Source organism: Pyxicephalus adspersus, chromosome 2 (genome assembly GCF_032062135.1).
Source record: "Pyxicephalus adspersus chromosome 2, UCB_Pads_2.0, whole genome shotgun sequence".
NCBI classification, from domain to species: domain Eukaryota; kingdom Metazoa; phylum Chordata; class Amphibia; order Anura; family Pyxicephalidae; genus Pyxicephalus; species Pyxicephalus adspersus.
The window spans coordinates 97,249,176-97,256,284 of NC_092859.1; positions in this window are offsets into that span (position 1 = coordinate 97,249,176).

Below are 7,109 nucleotides of genomic sequence, written 5' to 3' on the forward strand. Positions count from 1 at the left end.
AACTTAATATAAGTCCTGTTTGGACAGAAACATTTTTCTTGGTATACAACCTTTGCTTGGTATACAACCCTTGTGCTAGAACTTGTATGGGTCAAAATGAGTCATTACACTGCAGCTACACTTTAGACTAAGCCCACGAGCCACCCACAATTTATTTAATCTATCTGCTTTTGTATTTATGTATTAAGCAGTGTTTAAATTATTTCATACAGCCCCATAAATGTATAATATGCCAATAACAATAAGATTTTTTTTCATGGGAACTAAATAATCATTTTCCTTTTGATTTCTTCTGGGAAAAATTTGTTTGGTATAAGTCCTGTTTGGTAAAAGTCAAAGGATCTGGAACGAATTAAGGACTTATACCAAGGTACCACTGTAGTAGCTATTTAAACATTGAGCACTTCTTTGTGGTGAATAAGGACTTGGGATATGGTGTGGCCTGCATTCAATAAATCCTTTATCTGCACAAAGCTAAAATGTAAATGTATTTCTGCAACCTAAACACACTAGATAACTCATGGGAAAAGTCAGACTGAACAACACCTTACATGATTATATATACTGTACATAGAAGCTGCATCACTTGTGCCAAGAAAATTCTAAAGTATATGTAAAAGTAACACAGTCTGTTAGAAACAGAATGGTGTATCCAAAAGTAAAGCCCATACAGAGTTTAGGCGTTTGGAGTAAAAAGCAACTAGCAGCCAAGAAAGCAAGATCCAGAGCAGTATCTACCATGTGTCAGGTGTATAGTGAATAAAACCCCCTCTGATTTTTTTTCCACCAACTCAATGTATAACACTTCAGTGGAACTAGTACCCCTTTGAACTTTTTTGTGATTCATGTATGGCCAAATTGTCTTCAGGAAGTGAAAATACATGCTCACACACACGAACCTCTAGAAAGTACCTTTCTCTTCTGCCATGGCTCCCTACTCTTATTCTTTTAAAGTAGAACTAAACTTAGTGGGTAGTTAGCTAATGCCATAATTGGCAAGTATGCACAGCATACTCCAAGACATGGCAAATATTTAACTATGTGCAGTCACCCTGCAGTGATGACAGGTCCTGGACCTTGGAAAGTGCCATCTTCGCTGCTGGCTCCACGGTGGACTTCTGTGAAGACAGCAGTCCTCCTTGGTCATTGGATGGCCACTGATGATATAACTCATGGGACTGGCTCTGCGCAGCACTGCCGCATTCCGAGCTAATCTCTATACTACACCGTGCATGCACCAAACCGTGTGGAGCTTTAAAAAGCCACCAGAAATGTTATTTTTTAAAGAAAAGACATTGCATGTTTCTTGTCAGCCAATACTACCTTCTGGTGACTTTGTTTTCAGACTTTAGGTGCACTTTAAGTTCCTTGTCCTCTATACTTCTGGACCTCTCTCAGTGTGTACCTGCACCTGATAAACAGCAGCCACTCATTGTTGTTACTTGCTGCTAGCAAAGGAAAGCTTGTTACTTTCTTTACTGGGCTGTGATGTAGTCTACAGCAGAACCCTCCAGACGTGAATAACAGCCTGTGAGCATCTGCCATGTATTTTTATTATTATCTATTTACTCACAATTCACACAATTTTATCTGAATTGGGGATGAGATTAATTGCACTATTTTATAGCTGAAAATGTAGGTTTGATAAGTGCTAATGTAAACATCGTATGACATTAAACTACCACCATTGTATTCTACAAGATATCTTCTGTCAGAAAATATGTTTTAGAGGGGGGAGAGGTGTTTAATCCTCAGACCTAAAATGTGCATTTTAACACATGAAAAAAAAAAATCTGTCAATGTAGGGATTTATGAGAGTTGCTCTACCACCAATTATTTATTTTTAATGTAATCAAAAGTAATAGGTATTACATTCTTTTAAATTGTTACTTGGTTTGTATTATGAACTTCATTTTTGTAAGCTTTTCAAATGTAATGTATTTGTTTTTCCATATATTTGTGTTAAACATTGAAATTAAAAAAAAAAGAGAAAAACATTTGTGTTATATTTAAGCCACTCTATTCCTCAAATTTTTGGTGGTGATCTCCAAATTATTATTTAGTAGTTGCAAAGATCGGGTGTTCCACACATGCTCAAAATGTCGGTGTACACAGGGAGTACATAGAATGTCCTGTCCTCCTCCCATGCTGCAAATTTTCCTTCACATTTGCCAACAATACCTAGTTGTGAAAATAGCAGCTTTATCGCTATGTTCTTTTTCAAAAAAATTAAACCCTGGCTCCTGGTGTTTTTTTTTTTGTTTTAGCTCTACTCTGTACGGCTTCTAGTGAGGCCATCTGCCATCAGTATCTAGTATCCCATCTGCAATAAATTAACCTTACTTCCCTTATCTCAATCTTTTTTTTGTACTCACCTGTCCCCATCCCTTTCCAGGGGCCACCATCTTCCTTCTTTTTATTCTTGTTTCAATGTTCGGTCACCTTGATAGGCTGGGCTGGGATGAAATTCATTCAGTCTAAGCAGCTGGGATGCCTTAGGTTTTATTTGACAAATTAGGATGGTGATTAGACAGGTAAGAATGCTTTTTGCAGAAAAGACATCATCTGTCGCTTTATGCAATAAAGCCCTGCTTGATTACAAATTTTGAGAGCTGAACTTTGGATCCACTTTAACTTTCTCTCTGTCTGAGCTGTAAGAATTCTGCTCCACATACAAAAAAAACATTGTCACCCATGAACAATGTTGATTACCCAATGGACTTACATTAGGCTTCTTTTTTTAGGCAATCTAGTGGCACAGGCAGCAGGGAAGGTACATGTTTGCAGTCTCTTCCAGGTACCATATGTTTGGTAATTTTAGATTTAATTACCTGGTCACCTAAAATAGACCTTCCAGTGCGTCTCTGCCTCCCCCCCCCCCCCCTTAAAAAATGTCGGGTGATGTTATTATGCCTTCTGATTGAAGGAGAACTCAAGGTTTCAAATCCCACAAGAACTCACTCCAACTTACTGTACCTGAATGGTTAAGTCCTTTGTGTTGAGAAAATGATAACAAAGTGTACCTTACATTTGCCCTGCAGGCTCCATTTTAAATGTCTGTTCTTGTGATACCAGGAAAATAAATTATAAGGATGCCATTGTCAAGGGCAGGAAGGAATTGAATTCACTAGAAAAAATATCAATTTGATAAGATATATTTTATATTGTATCCTATTGGGATGACTCCCCCGGCTTTACCTAGCCCACTAATGCTTCAAGTGTAGTATATGGGCATATCATAAGAATGGGACTTAAATTAGGTATGTAGCCAATCATGCTTCAAAGAACATACAAATATATAATCATTAAAAAGATATCTGTAACACGTACACTAAATTACCCTGAAAATGCACACCTAAATTTACCCTAATAAGCCCATTTTGACTGATGTGGTTATACCATGCACATATGTTAATGTGGATTTGTCAAAACTGCAAAATAAAAAGGCTGCCAGTGCACCCTAACCTGTAAAACAAAACGGCTGCTTTAGAATAATGCTTAGAAACACACTATAACATGCTGAGTTATTACAAAATGACTAGCACTGTAAGGCAGCAGCATATGTGCATTATTGGAATACATAGATCTAAATAGGCTCTTGCATTTAAAGTATATATAGAAGAACATAAACTATCATTGAAGTACCTGGGTGATCCAGCAAACTGGAATGGATTTCTTAAAATAATTTGTTATTCCTGTCCTGCCAGACATCACACACAGATTTAAACGCTATCTCTGCCGTGCTGTTATTATTCATCAGTTTCCAGTTTTCACTGTGACCTACAGAATACCTCCCCCTATGTTATGTAGATAAGAAGGGGTGTAGTTTTAATATACTTCCTGTCTTATGGTTGCTGCACTTCTCTTTCATTGATACAATACAGAGATTAGGTGTTGTCATTCTAGGGCAGTAAGAGTGATAAGTACCAAGTAAAAATAAAGAAACTTCTACCACCATGTTTTGGCTTCTAGATTCAAGGAAATTAGTTTTCTTTTCTTTTCTTATTTTGAAGTGTCTGGGGGTACAGTTCTGTATGCAGGTTTTCAATGTATTATTCATTAATTCTTAATTGTTGATCTTAATAGAGTTTTTCAACCTCTGTAACCTTTTCAACCTATCTTCCTGGAACTGCCCTAAGCCTGTTAGTGAACACTAAAATAATAGGCAATGAGCTCATATCTCTATCTCTGCTTTGTTCTTCTGTCGGCATTATTCACATCAACTGGTTGCTTCCTTTCACTGTACAGTCCTCCGGTACAGGGAGTGAAAGAGCTTATTACTAGTTCATCAGACATCTGCTTACAATAAAAAGAATACAAATATATCCCTAAAGCAAAGCATCTAAGGTGCCATTGCTTTTTATGGAGATGTTAGTTCCTATCTGTGCCCCACTTTAATACCTTTGAGTCATAGATCTTGGTCATATAGTTGGTACAGAGCAGATAAAAGTCAGAAATCTTTATCCTAAAATTCAAAACTCAATAATACAAAGGAATCAGACTGCCAAACAACCACTATATATTTTATTTGACAAGTGTCCTTTAACCAACTGCTTCCCTTAAACAGCAATCTGAACTCCAGTTGAATATAAAAAAAGACATTAATGCAACTCTGTAATCCAAAAAGGAGGCTGATTCGAAGAGAAAGCAACAATGACAGAGATGAGCTCCTCACTTGTTCCAGTCATAAGCTTGGACAGGTTCAGGACCTAAACTCAGAAGCAGTGGGTTATAGCGAAAGTAAAGTTCCACTTTTAAAATCCTTGATCAGGCAGTCATAATCCTTCTGCAATAATCTCTCCTACCTGCCTGATCGCTCTGGGAAACTGTCAAAAAAGCTTAGATGCCAGGATACCCAGTAATGCCAGCTCTACCTGCATTTGCTAGAAATGAGTGAACTACTGTGTGCCTGCATGGGACTTACATTATCCAACTCAGCCAGTGGCACTCTGCAATGTAATAGAGACAGGTGAGTTCAGCAGGTTTAGTTATACTTAAAAAGACACTATTAAACTGAGGACATCTTGTGGCAGAAATGACATACTGCAAGAGAAGCCTCTAGATAAGCGTGAATGTTGCAGCTGGAGTCATGCTTTTAGGTTGCAGTACCTTTTAAAAACTACCTTTTAGGTTGCAGTAACTCCAGGTCAGTTGTCATCATCAGATAAAATGCCACAACGTATTTAAAGAGGTCTTTGTCCCAAGTGGGTAATCTCATTCCTTACTGTACACATAGCACTGTTGAAACCCAACCTAGAATTGGTCCTCTTTTAATTCCTTAAGGTAAAGTTTACAAGCACATTACAAATGTTTTATTATTTGTCAGGTAGGAAAGCATAGGAATAGGTAATTGTACACCTCATATCCACACCTCATATCCCATCCACAATGTCCAGTGTATGTATTGGAGAACGACGTTGGCAATGTTTGTTATATTCTGTATAAAAAGACTGACTTCAGGTTATTCAACGAAATGGTGATAAGTTAAAGTGTAGATATAGCCCAAACGTTTTTGTTGGATTTAATCAGGGAGGGTTAAAACCCCTGCCAGGTTATTTGTATATATTTCTTCCAAATACTTTTGCTTTGTGTCCAATAGATGCAACCAAATGTTAGAGGAAATCTCCTAAAGTTAGGGCACCACCCCTCTTAGAGAGCTGTCCAAGAAACAGGTTCCCCCATTGTGAGGTTTCTCCCATGCTCTGCCATTTTAGATTTCCAATCACTTCCTGCTCCAATAAATTAAATGAAAATTACAGGAAATGTCCCAAAGTGAGGAGAACATGTCCATCTTTAATAGTTGTTACAGAAACAGGTACTGCCTATTGGGAAGTTTCCCTTCTACCATTCCTTAACATTTACAAACTTATTTCACTTCCAGCTCCAATAATTCAACTGGAATTTAGAGTAATTCTCCCAAGGTGAGGGGAATGCCCCTCTTAGACATCTGGCCCAGAACCAATTCCCCCTCTTTGGGGATTCCCCCTTTACCATGCTCAACCATTTTGCTTATCCTGCTGCAAAAATTCAACTGGAAATTAGAGAAAGTTTCCCAAAGTGAGGAGAACACCACTTCTGGACAGATGTCTCAGGAACAGGTGTACCAAATGTGAAGTTTCTCCTCTACCATGCTGTAACGTTTCCGATTTGCTATCATTTTTTACTCCAATAAATTAACTGGAAATTAAAGGAAATTTTCCAAAGTGAGAAAACCCCTCTTGGACAGGTGTCCCAGAAACAGTTATCCCCCTTGGGAGACTTCCCCTTTAATATAATCCAAAATTTCGGATTTCTCTTCACTTACTGCTCCAATAATTCAACTAAAAATTATAGAACATTTACCAATGTTAGAAGAACACCCCTTTTGAAAAAGATGTCTTAAAAACAGGTGTCCCCATTGTGAGGTTTTACCCTCTACCATGATAAAACCTTCCATGCTCCTTGTTATGGGGACATCCCTAACATTTTGAGCTTCCCTTCACTTACTGTAAATCGCCACCAACACAAACAGAGATGACTCTCCCCAATGGATACACGACCAACAATAAAAAAAAAAACTGGCAGATCACCTGACCCCTTTCCTCCAAAAAGGTGTAGCCTAGAAATACGCTTTAAAAAAACAAAATTGGTCTATGTAACCTTGGCATCAGCAAAGGATTGTTGTGTTAGAGTTCCAATAGTCACTTTCATTGCTGTCCGAACAGTGATATCAGATATTTCTTGATTGGCAGTCTCCACCATCTCCATCACCATCATCATCCCACCACCTCCATCACCATCATCCCACCACCTCCATTACTATTATCCCACCACCTCCATCACCATCATCCCACCACCTCCATTACCATCATCTCACCACCTCCATTACCATCATCCCAACACCTCTATTACTATCATGCCACCACCTCCATCATCATCTCAGCACCTCCATCACCATCATCCCATCAACTCCATTACCATCATCCCACCACCTCCATCACCATCATCTCCCCACCTCCATTACCATCATCTCCCCACCTCCATTACCATCATCCCATCACCTCCATTACCATCATCCCACCACCTCCATTACCATCATCCCACCACCTCCATCACCATCATCCTTTCAC